Here is a 15,556-nt window from a genome sequence, read left to right as displayed (position 1 = left end):
GAGAAACTCAAGAATTTTCCCACTAAAATCAGGAACAAGGCAAGGATGTCTCCTCTTACCACTGCTTTTCTCCATCATACCACAAGTCCTAGCTAATGCAATAAGACAAGAAAAGGAAATAAAAGGTATACACATTGGAAGGAATTGTCTTTGTTCCCAGAGGACATGATTTTCTATGTAGAAAATCCAAAAGAATTGACAAGAAAAAAAAAAATTCCTGGAACTAACAAGCAATTATAACAAGGTTGCAGGATACAAGGTTGCTATACAAAAGTCAATCATTTCCTATATATAAGCTACAAACAAGTGGAATTTGAAATTAAAAACATATTACCATTTTCATTAGCACTCAAAAAATGAAATAAAGTATAAATCTAACAAAATACATACAAAGTCTATATGAGCAAAACTACAAAACTCTGATGAAAGATATCAAATAAAAACTAAATAAATGGAAAGACATTTCATGTTCATGGATAGAAAGACTCAATATTGTAAAGATGCCAGTGATTTCGAATTTGATCTATAAGATTCAATGAAATCCCAATCAAAATCCTAACAAGTTATTTTGTGAAGATCAACAAACTGATTCTAAAGTTCATGTGACAAGACAAAAGACCCAGAATAGCCAACTCAATGTTGAAGGACTGGCACTACCCAGCTTCAACCTAAAATGCAAAATGATAAAACTCCTAGAAGATAACATAGGAGAAAATTTATGTGACCTTGAGTATGGTGATAAAGTTTTAGATACAATACCAAAGGCATAGGGCTGGTCAGTTAGCTCACTTGGTTAGAGTGTGGTAGTGATAACACCAAGGTCATGAGTTTGGATCCCCATACCAGATAGCCACCAAAAACAAACAAACAAACAAACAAACAAAAAACAAAAGGCATGATCCAAGAATGAAATAATTGATAAGATGTACTTCATTAGAATTAAAAACTTCTGCTTTTCAAGAGGATGAAAAGCAAGCCACAGATTAGGAGAAAATATTTGTGAAAGACACATCTGATAAAGAACAGTTATCCAAAATATAAAATGAACTCTTAAAACTTATTAATAAAAAAACAAACAACCCAATTAAAAATAGGCCACAGGCCTGAACAAACATCTCACCAAAGACGATATACAGTTGGCAAGAAAGCATGTGAAAATATGCTCAGCATCTTTTTCACAGATGCCCTTTATCAGATTGAGGAAATTTTCTTCTATACTAGTTTTCTGAGAGTATTTATTAGAAATAGGCATGGGATTTTCCAATGCTTTTTCTGCATCTGTTGATGTGATCAAATGATTTTTCCTTTTAGTTTGTTAATATAGTGAATTACGTTGGTTTTGAATGTTAAACCTGTTCTTTATTCCTGAAATATACATCACTTGGTCATAAATTTCTTTTTTTTTTTTACTGTGGTGAAAAATAGAAGGGTACTTCAAAAAGTTCACAGAAAATTTCATATTAACTCAAGGAAGTGAAAGATCACTACAATAGGGCCAACCCCGTGGCTCACTTGGGAGAGTGCAGCGCTGGGAGCGCAGCAGCGCTCCTGCCACAGGTTCGGATCCTATATAGGGATGGCCGGTTCACTCACTGGCTGAGCGCGGTCACAAAAAAGGACAAAAAAAAAAAAAAAAAAAAGATCACTACAATAAAAACTACAAAACACTGATGAAAGAAATTTAAAAGGTCACAAAGAAATGGAAAGACATCCTATGTTCATAGATTAGAAGAATTAATATTGTCAAAATGACCACATACCCAAAGCAATCTACAGATTCAATGCAATCTCTATTAACATACTAATAACATTCTTCACAGAAATAGAAAAAACAATCCTAAAACTCATATGGAACAAAAGACCACGAATAGCCAATGTAATCCTGAGCAAAAAGAACAATGCAAGAAGCATCACACTACCTGACTTAAAAATATACTACAAAGCTGTAGTAATCAAAACAGCATGTTACTGGCATAAAAATAGACACATGGACCAATGGAACAGAATAGAGAACCCAGAAATAATCCATGTATCTACAGCCAACTGATTTTTTACAAAGGCACCAATAACATACACTGGGGAAAGAACAGCCTCTTCAATAAATGCAGAAGAAAGAAAGTAGACCCCTACTTTTCACCATATGCCAAAATAAACTCAAAATGGATTAAAGGCTTAAATGCCAGGCATGAAACTATAAAAATACTAGAAGAAAACATAGGGGAAATACTCTAAGATGTTGGTCTGGGCAAAAACCTAGTGGAGAAGACTTTTAAAGCACAGGCAACAAAAGCAAAAATAGACAAATGGAATTACATCAAACCAAAAAGCTTTGCACAACAAAGGAAACAATCAAGACAACAAAGGGGCAACCAGCTGAATGGGAAAAAAATCTGCAAACTATTTATCCTACCAGGGATTAACATCCAGAATATACAAGGAATTTAAACAATTCAACAGCTATTCAAATGTCTGAGTAGACATTTCTCAAAAGAAGACATACAATGGCCAGCAAGTATATGAAAAAATGCTCCACATCACTAATCATCAGGGAAATGCAAATCAAAACCACAATGAGATATCATCTCATCCAGTTAGAATGGCTATTATCCTAAAGACAAAAAATAACAAATGCTGGCAAGGATGTAGAGAAAAGGGAACTCATACACTGTTGGGGGAATGTAAATTAGTACAGCCAATATAGAAAACAATATGGAGGTTCCTCAAAAAAAATACAAATAGAACTATCATATGATCCAGCAACCCCACCACCTGATATTTATCCAAAGGAAAAAATACTAGCATACTGAAAAGACATCTGCACCACCATGTTTATTGCAGCACTATTCATGATAGCCAAGATATGGAATCAACCTAAGTGTCCATCAACAAATGATGGATTTTTAAAAACGTGTTATATATACACAATGGAATACTACTCAGCCATAAAAAAAGAACAAAATCCTGTCATTTGCAGCAACATGGATGAGTGTGGAAGACATTATGTTAAGTGGAATAAGTCTGGCACAGAAATATGAATACCACAGGCATGTTCTCACTCATATATGGGAGTTTAGAAAAAAAGAAGAGTTGAACTTATAGAAATAGAGAGTAGAATTGTGGTTACTAAGGGCTGGGAAGGGGAACGGGGGGAAGAGGAGAGGCTGGTTAAGGGATACAAAATCACAGATAGGAAAAATAAGTTCTAGTGGTCTACAGTAATGCTAGGCATCTATAAGTTAACAATAATTTATTATATGTTCTCAAATGGCTAGAAGAAAGTGTTACAGGACACACTCAGCTCCTGGCTTAGGCTTCCCAAAATTTGATACTGAACTCACAGATCTGGCTGCCTACCCCCGGCAAAAGAAAACCACTCAAAAGTCAAATGTTAGGGAAAATGGAAGTCAGCTTTAAATCAGGAAGACCAGTGACCCGAGGAGAGATGTTAGGCTAACCTGTGTCTCCAGTAAACTTGAAGGAGAATGGTCAAGCTAAAGCCATCTCAAAGACAGGTTTACTGAGTCAGGTTTTTTAAGGAGGGGATGAGAGAATGGAATGTGGGAAATGAAAAGCAAGAGGGAGGGGCACATGAGCAGCAAGGGCTTCATGCAAGGTGTCGGGTACAAAGTCTCGCCAAGACTCTGTCTGGTTTGTGCTCTGGTCCTTGTTATCTCATGGTCCTGCTGGAGGGGTAAAATCAGCATAGCTTTATTGATGTCTACCTTCTGTCTGAATAGTACATGCAAGCCCGCAGCTGCCTAGAAAACAACTTTACATTCATGTAAATAATGTCATCTTGTCCCATAACCAAGGTTCAAAATATCAAATAACCACTGGAAAAGAGGGAGCTCAGAGAAATGTATGCCAAGAACAAAACTGTGTCTTTTTAAAATTTGCCTATAGCCCATGCAGTTTTAGGTCCCAACATGGCTTCAGTCCTGTTCACTCCAACAAGAGGAACTCAAATGTTCTCAACACAGACAAATGATAAATTTTGCAATGATGAATATGCTTATTTCCCTGATTTGATCATCATATATTATATACATTTATTGAAATATAATGCTGTACCCCATAAATATGTACAATCAATATGTGTCATTTAAAAAATAAATGTAGAAAAGAAAAAGAAAAAAATAGAGGTATGAGGAAATGTTTGCTATGATAGATATGTTCACTATCCTGATTGTTGTGATAATTTCACAGGTATATACATATGTCACAAGTTATCAAATTGTATATTTGAAATATATGCAATTTATCATATGTCAGTTATACCTCAGTAAAGCTGGTTTTCTTTTTTTTAAAAGATCACATGCATAGAAATATTTGTATTATCTTTTCATTTCATTCTTCCACAAACTTCTTGAAGTACCCTTATATTCTAGCAATGTTATGTCACTGGAAGAGAATGAGAAAATGGGTCATATGGGATATTTGGGGAATTTATATTCCTAAAGAGGGGAAGTAAGGTGGAAACGTGTGTCAGGTTGAGTAACAGCAAGGACTTTGAGTGGAGGAAGCAAAGGGAGGGTAGGGAAAGATATGGTCAGAGAGGTAATGGGTATACATAAGGTGGGGCCTTACAAACCTTGTAATACTTGACGCATGCTGGAAGTGAGATGAAAAGCTATTGGAAATAGTATTCACTACCATGAATACTCAAGAAAGAACAAAACCCACTGAAAGAACAAAAATGCAAACAAGAAAGAGAAAGAAACTGTATCTTACCACCTCCAAAAACCAACAAACACCAAAGACAAACAATAAAAGGGAAAGAAACAAAAGATATTTAAAACAGCTAAATGAAAATCAATAAAATGACAGAAAACAATACCTTTCAGTAACAATCCTAAATGTAAACAGATTAAATTCCCCACTCAATAGACACAGACTGGCTGATTAGATTAAAAACTAGACCCAACTATATGCTGTCTATAAAACACTCACCTCACCTATAAAGACAGAGTGAAGAGATGAAACAGGATATACCACACAAATGGAAATAAAAAATGAGCAGGAGTGGCTATTTTTATATCACATAAAATAGACTTTAAAACAAAAACTATAAAAAGAGACAAAGAAAGCCGCTATGTAATGATAAAGGGATCTATACAGCAAGAAGACATAAAAATCATAAATATATATGCACCCAACACTGAAATACCCAGATGTATAAAGCAAACACTATTAGACCTAAGAGAAGAGTAGACTCAAATACAATAATATTTGGGGACCTGAACACACCTCTCCAACACTGGACAGATCATCTAGACAACAAATCAACAGAGAAACACACAGTTGAAACCACACTTTAGACCAATTGGACTTGGCAGATATCTACAGAACATTTCATCCCACAATCACAGAATATACATTCTTCTCATCAGCGCATGAAACATTCTCCAAGATAGACCACATGATAGGTGGCCTATTTTTATACAATTTTTCTAAATTGAAATCATTTCAAGCCTCAACAATTATTTAAAAATTTAAATCATTTCAAGTATCTTCTCAGGCCACAATGGATTAAAACTAGAAATCAAATCTCTGGAAAACATACAAACACAAGGAAATTAAACAACATGCTCCTAAATGATCTATGGGTCCAAGAAGAAATTAAAGAGAAAATACAAAAATTTCTTGACGCTGATGAAAATAAAGACACATCATACCAAAACCTGTGGGATGCTGCAAAAGCAGTACTAAGACAGAAGTTTATTGCAATAAACACATCAAAAGAGTAGAAAGATCAGAGCAGAACTAAATGAAATAGAAATCCAAAAAATGATACAAAAGATCAATGAAATGAAGAGTTGGTTTTTCTAGAAGATAAACAAAATAGACAAACCATTAGTCAGCTAGCTAACTAAAAAAAGAAGAGAGAAGACCTGAATAACAAAAATTAGAAGTGAAAAAGGAAACATTACAAACAATACCACAGAAATACAAAGAACCGTTAGAGACTACTACGAACAACCATATTGCAACATATTTGAAAACCTGGAGAAAACAGATAAATTTCTGGACACATACAAACTACCAAGACTGAACCAAGAAGAAATGGAAAACCTGAACAGACCAATAACAAGCAATGAGATTGAAGCTGTAATCAGCAGTCTCCCAACAAAGAAAGGCCAGAACCAGACGGCTTGATGGCTTTATTGATAAATTCTTTTTTTCGTTTTTAACTGACGAATTCTAACAAACCTTTAAAGAGGAATTAATACCAATTCTCTTCAAACTATTCCAAAAAATTGAAACAGAGACCATTCTCCCAAACTCATTCTATGAGGCCAGCGTCGCCCTGATACCAAAATCAGACAAAGATACAACAAAAATATTAAACTACAGGCCAATATCTTTGATGAACATAGATGCAAAAATCCTTAGATCCTCAGTAAAATATTAGCAAACAGAATACAGCAACATATCCAAAAAATCATACACCACGATTAAATGGGATTTATCCCAGGGATCCAAGGATGGTTCAACATCAGCAAATCAATAAATGTGATACACCATATAAACAAAATCAAGGACAAAATCCATATGATTACCTCAATAGATGCAGGAAAAGCATTTCACAAAATTCAACACTCCTTCATGATAAAGACTCAGCAAATTCAGTATAAAAGGAAAGTATCTCAACACAGTAAAAGCCATATACAACAAACCCACTGCCAATATCATCCTGAATGAGGAGGAAAAGCTGAAAACTTTCCCCTTAGGAACAAGAACAAGACAATGATGCCCACTCTCACCACTCCTATTTAACATAGTATTGGAAGTACTAACCAGAGCAATCAGGCAAAAGAAAGAAATAAAGGGCATTCAGATTGGAAAAGATGAAGTCAAATTGTCCTTGTTGACAGATGACATGATCCTATATATAGACAAGCCTGAAGATGTTACAAAAAAAAAAAACCTCTTAGAGTTGATAAATGATTTCAGTGATTTCAGTTAAGTTGCAGGATACAAAATTAACATGCAAAAATCATGTAGCATTTTTATACTGCAATAATGAACTAGCAGAAGAAGAAATCAAGAAAGCTAGCCCATTTACAATAGTCACCAAAAAAATAAAATACCTAGGAATCAATTTAACTAAGGAGGTGAAAGATCTCTATAACAAGACCTATAAATCACTGTTGAAAGAAATTAAAGAGGACACTGAAAGATGGAAAGACATTCCATACTCTTGGAATGGAAGAATTAACATTGTGACTATGACCTTACTACCAAATGTGATCTACAGATTCAATGCAATCCCCATCAAAATACCAATGATATTCTTCACAGAAATAGAAAAAACAATCCTAACATGCATATGGAACAACAAAAGACCCAAAATAGCCAAAGCAATCCTGAGCAAAAATATAAAGCCAGAGGCATAACACTACCTGACTTTGAATTATACTGCAAAGCTATAGTAACCAAAACAGCATGGTATTGGACCAATGGAATAGAATAGAGATCCCAGAACTCAACCAACAAATTTACAACCAACTGATCTTTGACAAAGGCACCAAGAACAGACATTGGGGAAAAGACTGCTTCTTCAATAAATGATGCTGGGAAAACTGGACATCCATATGAGGAAGAATGGAACTAGATCCGTACCTCTTGCCAGATACCAAACTCAAGTCAAAATGGATTAAAGACTTAAATATAAGACCTGAAACTATAAAACTCCTAAAAGAAAACATACGGGAATCATTTCAGGATGTAGAATTGGGCAAAGACTTTGTGCATACGACCTCCAAAGCACAGACAACAAGAGGAAAAGTAAACAAATGAGATTATATCAAACTAAAAAGCTTCTGCACAGCAAAAGAAACAATAACATAGTGAAAAGACAACCTACAGAGTAGGAGAAAATATTTGCAAACTATGCATCCAACAAGAGATTGATATCCAGAATATACAAGGAACTCAAGCGACTTAACAGTAAAACAACAAACAAAGAAATGAACAAAACACCTAATTAAAAAATGAGCAAAGGAGCTGAATAGGCATTTCTCAAAGGAAGATATACAATGGCCAACAGACACATGAAAAAATGCTCAACACCACTCAGCATTAGGGAAACACAAATCGAAACCATGTTGAGATATCATTTCACCTCAGTTAGACTAGATGTTATCAAAAAGACAGAAAATAAATGCTGGCTAGGATGTGGAGAAAGGGTAACCCTTATACACTGTTGGTAGGACTGTAAATCCTTGCAGCCATTATGGAAAACATTATGGGGTTTCCTCAGACAACTGCAGATGGAATTGCCATAGGATCCAGCCATTCCACTGCTGGGTATACACCTGAAGGAATGGAAATCATCATGTTGAAGGTATACCTGCACTCCCATGTTTATTGCAGCTCTATTTACAATAGCCAAGAGTTGGAATCAACATAAATGTCCATCATCAGATGACTGGATAAGGAAAATCATGTATATATACACAATGGAATACTATTCCGCCATAAAAAAAGAATGAAATACTGCCATTCGCAGCAACATGGATGAACTTAGAGAAAATCATGTTAAGTTAACAAGCCAGGCACAGAAAGAGAAATATCACATGTCCTCACTCATAAGTGAGAGGTAAAAAATTAACAAAGAAAGAAAGAAAGATGCAACAATCACAGTAATACGTTGAACTTTCAAAAGGAGAGGACAGAACTGAGGTTACCAGAGGTTGGAAAAGGGGAGGGGGTAAGGGAGGGGTTAGGTAAGAATGGGTAAACAGCCACAAAAAAGGATTATATTGTATAATGTTGAATATATTAATTATCTTGGAAAAAAAAGAAAAGAAAATCTATTGGAAAATTAGAGCTTATTTAGCTACTCTCCTATATTGTCTTGTAATAACTGTAAACTTTTACTTTTCATTTTTAAAAAGTTTTTCATCTATCTAGAATTAATGTTGTGTACAGTGTGAAATGGGAATCTGATTTATTTTTTGCTTGTTTTTTTTAACCACAGATAATCAAATTGTCCCTACAAGTTCCTCCTTTTTCCCACTGATCTGCATCGCCACCCCTGTGATATATCCCAGTTCTATTTATGCATTGGTCTGTTTCTGGTCTCTCTTCTGTTTCACTGGTGTATTTGTCTTCCCTTTGATACACTGACTAAATTATTCTATGTAACATCCAAGTATGTGAATATCCTCTTCCTTCTGGCTTTTCTTGGCTTTTGTTCTTCCATTTAAATGTTAGACTCAAGTTCCATTAAGAAAAAAAAATTAATAGAAATTGCTTCTTGCAGGCAGATTCTGTCTTTTATCTGCAGTTAGATCTTGGGTGGGAATTTTTTGCTCTTCTTCTAGAAGCAAGATAATTTTTTTTTTTTCTTGCAGCTGGCTGGTACAGGGATCCAGACCCCTGACTTTGGTGCTATAACACCGCATGCTAACCAACTAAGCTAACCGGCCAGCCCTAATTCTACTTAGTTCTTTTAGAATTTTAAGCCCAAGACATTTTTCTGATTCTCCTTAAGGAGTAGAACTTATTATGTTTTCCTTCCTGTCTTGTACTGCGTCTTTGCTTCCTTCCTGTCAGTAGCTTAAAGCTTTTGCTTCACAGGAGAGATGGGTGAGGGAGGGAGCGAGGCAGGGCTTCAGAGCCAGCACCCTCCAGATATCCACCTTACCCTCCCCTACCCCCCAGTCACTGATCAGCCCTTTTGAGGCCTATGTACAAGAGTGTCTAATGCCCAACCACCTGGGGTTTAATGCCTTTACTTCCTATGAAAGAGGGTTCATGGAAGTAGGTGATGCTTCAGGCCTGTTTTCTTCTCATCCTCTGATCCCCCCAAGGTGCCTGCACTACCAGTGGGGGCTGTTTCCGGTCTATTGCCCTGCACCAGTTTTTGTCATGAGGCTTCAAGGGAAGCCTATGGAGCTTGCAAGTGAGTGCAGACTCCCGTTTGTCGGGTGCCCCAATTTCCTATCGTGTTGTGGCCAGCACTGTTTCTTCTTCCCATGCTCTTCCACAGGTGAGACTGGCCTGTTCCTCAGTCTCTCCTTGGAATGGCTTATTCCTCTGGATTCCAGGTTAGCTGGTTATCTTGTGATCTTAGTTCTCTGATGGGCTTAAGGAAAATGATGACTTTATTCTTTCTTTTTCTTTCTTTTTTTTTTTTTTTCTTTTCTTAGGTTGCATCTTTCTGCATCTAAAGCAAAAACAGAAGCTTTGTAATTGCCTTTTTATAGTAATCTTGTAGTTGCCGAATAATTTTCTAAATTCTTTTAATAATTCCAGTACATTTTTTACATATTCTTTTGGGCTTTCTGAGTAGTGGTAGATATTTTTCTAACTAGATAATCATATAGCCTGCACATAGTTTGTTTTGTTTCTTCCTTAACATTTCTTAGCATATTATAGCTTTTTCCTGTTACAGTGTCTAGGAATCCCAATACCTTATTAAATAGAAGACAGTGGGCATCCATGTGGTTCTGACTTAAAAAAAGAATATTTTAAACATTTCACCATCACATGTGATCTTTTCCATAGTTTTTTAAACCCTTTATCTTTTAAAGGAAATTATCTTTTTTGTTTCTCATTTAAGAGGTTTTAGGTTTCTCATTTTAAATTAAATGTTTCTCTTGCATCTCTTGAGCTTATCTATAGAATTTTTCCTATTAGCCTTTTATTTAATGTTGTGAGTTATACTGTGGATTTAATGTTGAACCAACTTTAAAGTCCTGGAATAAACTTATCTTGGTCATTGAATACCAATTAATGAACTTTTACAGGGATCTTGGAAAGAAATTATGTTGGGTTGGATGGAAGCAGTAGAGGTGAGAAATCTTGTTGAGTTTTCAATGCATTTTGAAGGAGAAGCTAATAGAACTTACTGAAAAAATGGATGTAAATGTAATAATTAAGACAAGAAAGACACCAAAGTTTGTGACCTAAGACACTTCTGGAAAAAAAGAAAAAGAGAGAAGAATATGGGAAGGGCAGGTTTCAGGGGTGAGGAAGGGAGATTAGTAATTCAATTCTGGGCATGTTGAGTTTGAGATGCTTATTTGACATCCAAGTGGAGCTGTCAAGTAGACAGTAGTATGTGACAGACTAGAGACTGGGAAGACATTTAAATTCAATTTTTAAAATGTTGCAGTTTTTAGCATATAAACAGTACTTAAACTGAAGATACTGCATGAATAAGGGACCTAAAAGAACAATGAAGATAACAATCAAAATGAGATAAATGAGATAAAAATCAAAATGTCCATAAAGTGGTGAGGACGTGGAAGGACTGGAACTCCCACATACTGCAGGCGATAGTGTAAATTAGTGCACCCACTTTAGAAAACTGTTTGGAGGTATCTACTAAAGCTGAATGATTTCTATCCAAAATTCTTCTCCTACATCTATATCCAACAGAAATGCATACATATGTTCACCAAAAGACATATATTAGAATTCTCATAGCAGCACTATCTGTAATGGTCAAAAACTAAACTACCCAAATGCTTATTAAGAGTGTAAAAGACAATTTGTGAAGAGTTCACAGAATGGAATGCTATACATCAATGAGATGAGTAGACTACAATTACATGCAAAATTACAGGTGAACTTCATACAAAAGAGTACATTTTGTGAGATTTCATTTATATAAAGTACAAAAGCAAGAGAAACTCATCCATGTTATTAGAAGTCAGGATAATGATTACTCTTGAGGAAACAGGGGGAAAGAGGGTTGGGAGCTTTGGGATACTGAGAGTATCCTATTTCTTGCTCTGAATGCTGGTTATACTTATGTGTTTAATTTTTTTAAATGCATTGGGAAGTGCACTTACGAGATATGCACTTCATGTGTCTATATGATACCTAATTTTTAAATTGTTAAATGTTTAACACAATACCTGGGACATGGTGTCTTAGTCTGTCCAGGCTGCTATAAAATACCATTAAAATTCTTTAAAAAAAACAAAATACCATAAACTGGATGGCTTATAAACAATAAACATTTATTTTCTTTGGTTATTTTTTGTTGTTGTTGTTGTTGTTGTTGTTGTTCAGTATTCTGTTTAACAAACATTTATTTCTCACAGTTCTGGGAGGTTGGGGAGTCCAAGATCAAAGTGCCAGCAGATTCAGTGCCTGGTAAGGGCCCATTTTCTGGTTCATAGATAGTGCCTTCTTATTGTGTCCTCACATGGTGGAAGGGACGAGGGATCTCTCTGGGGTGTCCTTTATAAGGGCATTAATATTCATGGGGACTTGGCCGTTATGACCTAACTTAATCACTTCCCAGAGGCCCCAACTCCTAATACCATCACAGTGGTGATTAGGTTTCAACATACAAATTTTGGGGAGACACAAACATTCAGAATATAGCACATAGTAAATGCTTAATTAATATCCAGTAGTTGTAGAGGAGGTTGGAGCAGTAATAGCAGGAGCAGAAGCAGTGGTAGTAGTCATGGCAGTCATAGAGTAAGTGTTCAATAAATAACAGTTATTATTATTTTATAACTCTCCCAACACCTAGCATTTCACTCTTTGCAATAGAAGATATTAAATAACAACTTCTAAATAACTGATGACATACCCACTTCTCCTAGTGCAATCTGGGGAAAGCTGCAGGTCTATTCTACAATGGTTCAGTGATTAGGAGTATGTGCAACACACTCCTCCAGAACTATTCCTGCCTCTCTTTATAGGAAATAAATTCAACACTCTTAAGTCACTGGTTGTATGTCAAGTTTATCCAAACTGAACCAACTGCCATTGTCATAATCCTACTCCAATACAGAGCAGTTTCCCCCAGAGCCTTAAAAGGCCAGATTTTTGGTATAAGGATATAACAGTTTTCCCAATATCTGCTTTATGTTAGACAGCACACTTGTGTGCTTCTGTCACTCTTTTGTACATTTGCTTATCCACACTTAGCAGAAAATACAAAAGACAGGAGAGCAAGTGATCTCTAGCACAAGAACAAAGCATTCCTTTTGAGGTCTTCAGCTCACAACTGTCTCACTCACTCTCTGGTCTTTGGACTCTGAACCCCGCCTCTTTTTCTGGACCTATGCTATCCATATGTCCCAGGGAATTCATATGGCCTTCTACATCTCAACATCTTATTTGTTCAACATGTCACAGGTGCCAAAGCCAGCATCTCCTATCGACTATATTAGCCAGATTCCTAAGTTCAGCCCTATTGCTGCCTACATACCCTGTGTCAGAGAGTGAGGTTGAAAGACAGAATCCCTAATTATTCAAGCAATAAAGAATATAGAATTGCCTTACTAACACAGATTCGTAGACCAACCACAGAAATTAATCCTAACATTGTCCTAGGAAAAGTATCTGTAGTGTCTGATGTAGTGACTGACCCAATAAGTGTTTGTTGGAATGATGAAGGAAAAGGAGGGAGGGAGGGAGGGAGTAAGATATGGAGGGAAGGAAAGAAGTTGTCCATAAGATGAATATTAAAAAGTTAAGTATGTCTCTTAATCAGTGTTTCCAAACACTAAGTGCGTATGAATCGACTGGGAATCTCGTTAAAATGCAGATTCTGATTCAGTAGTTCTGGTGTGGGGCCCAAGATTCAGCATTACTAACTAGGTCCCAGGTGGTGCTGATACCAGAGGAGAGGGTCTGGAGAAGTCAGATAACTGACTTCAAGAAATGCACCCTTCACAGGGAAAATACAGGCTGGCTCCTGAAAGTGAGCAGCAGCAGCAGCAAGTTTAATACAAAAGTAAGAAATACACACTTGGCAAACAAAATTCAGGCTGGCCCAAGAGAGTGAGCATCAGCCCTCTAAAGGCAAGTTTAACACAAAAAGTAAGAAATACACACCTCACCGGGGAAGTGTAAGCAGCAGCCCCACCTGGATTCTACTTTTATAGTTGGCTGTCTATACATATTCATGCTAGCTAATGAATATTCAACTAAGGGAGTGGGCCCCAGTTATGTAACAGGTTATATAACATATCTTGCACATGCTCAGGTGGTCTCTTTGGAGCATGCTCATTGATCAAATTCCAACATATACACCAAAAATTAGAATATATTCAGAGTTTCAGTTTGGGAAAATGAAAAAGGTCTGGAAATGGATGGCAGTGATGGTTGCCCAACAATGTGGATGTATTTAATGCCCCTGAGCTGTACAGCTAAAACGGTTAAAATGGAATTTTATATTATGTATATTTTAACACAAAAAAAGAAAACTCTATCATTATAATCATCCTCACCTGGACTATCTTCTCCTTTAACACAATTTGCTACTGTTTCAGTCACCAGCACTGCATGCTGTATTGGGATGAACCATGATTTGGTTCAAGGAAATGCCTACATTCTCTCTTTAGTTTCCTTCTGATTAATATCCAGGAATTTTTTCATTTGTTTTCATTGATTTCATTTAGTGTTGGGGTTTCTTATTGTTGCTTTTTTTTATTTGTTTTGTTTTGATTGGTCAGGGCAAGGGGCTGCCTCTATCCACACACTATTCTTTAGAGAACAGAAAGATAGTTTCTGTCTCCCTTCCTCCCAAATTATAACGCATATTCCTACAAATACAAACAGTGTAATTTCTCCTTATATATATTTCTATATATATATAAAATAAAATAGTGTAATTTCTCCTTATATATTTCTTCCTACAAATACAAATAGTGTCATTTCTCCTTATATTTGCTAGTACACAAGTCTTTTGGCCATTAATCTGCATCCTGAAAGTCATTTCATATTTTCTTAAAATTTCTACTGCATTGGATTTATTTCACTTTCCCCCCAAAAAGCTCAAAATTATCTGGAATCATAGATTTTGATGTATTTGGCATTTAGCTCTAGATCCCGTATTTAAAAAGAATATTAACAATCTACACTGGAAGTGAGCAAGAGATGAAGGAGGCTTTCTCAAACAAGAAATGATGGCTAGAAATTAAAATGTGGGTTGGAAGCGTGGTGGTAATCTTTAGGGACATGAAGAGTGGCAGTGTTAGAAGTGCCCTGGGTAGTGACTAAACATGATCTCTAGACTCAGCCTGCCTAAGTTCAAATTCCAAATGCACCATTTACTCTCTGTCTGACCTACAGAAAGTTAATTAAACCCTTAGTATTTTCAGTTCTATCCATAAATGTATTCAATGTATCTAAAAATATACACCAGATCCTCCTCATAGGGCTGGTATGGAGATTAAATGGTTTTTTTAAAATAAGCAGTGATTAATACTTTATCTGACTCATAGCACTTAATAACTATGATTATGTGGAAGAGAGACTTGTACATTGTGTCTGAGACCAGTGAATAAAAGATATAAAAAGGCAGACTCTGGCTCAATATAAGACATAAGGTTTGATAATTAGCATTCATTAATATTGAATGAAGGGGCAAGAAAAATAATGAAGAGACATTTCAGAGAATGGACTGGTAGACCTCAGGAGGCCATATGTTTCTCATCACTGTACTAACACAACAGATATGTGATGGGTAATTTTGTGTCAACTTGACCGGGCTGCTGGATACCCAGATATTTGGTTAAACATTATTCTGGGTCTGTCTGTGAGGCTGTCTGGATGGGATCAACACTGAATCGGT

The sequence above is a fragment of the Cynocephalus volans genome, chromosome 12 (genome assembly GCF_027409185.1).
Source record: "Cynocephalus volans isolate mCynVol1 chromosome 12, mCynVol1.pri, whole genome shotgun sequence".
NCBI classification, from domain to species: Eukaryota; Metazoa; Chordata; class Mammalia; order Dermoptera; family Cynocephalidae; genus Cynocephalus; species Cynocephalus volans.
This window is presented reverse-complemented; position numbering follows the sequence as displayed.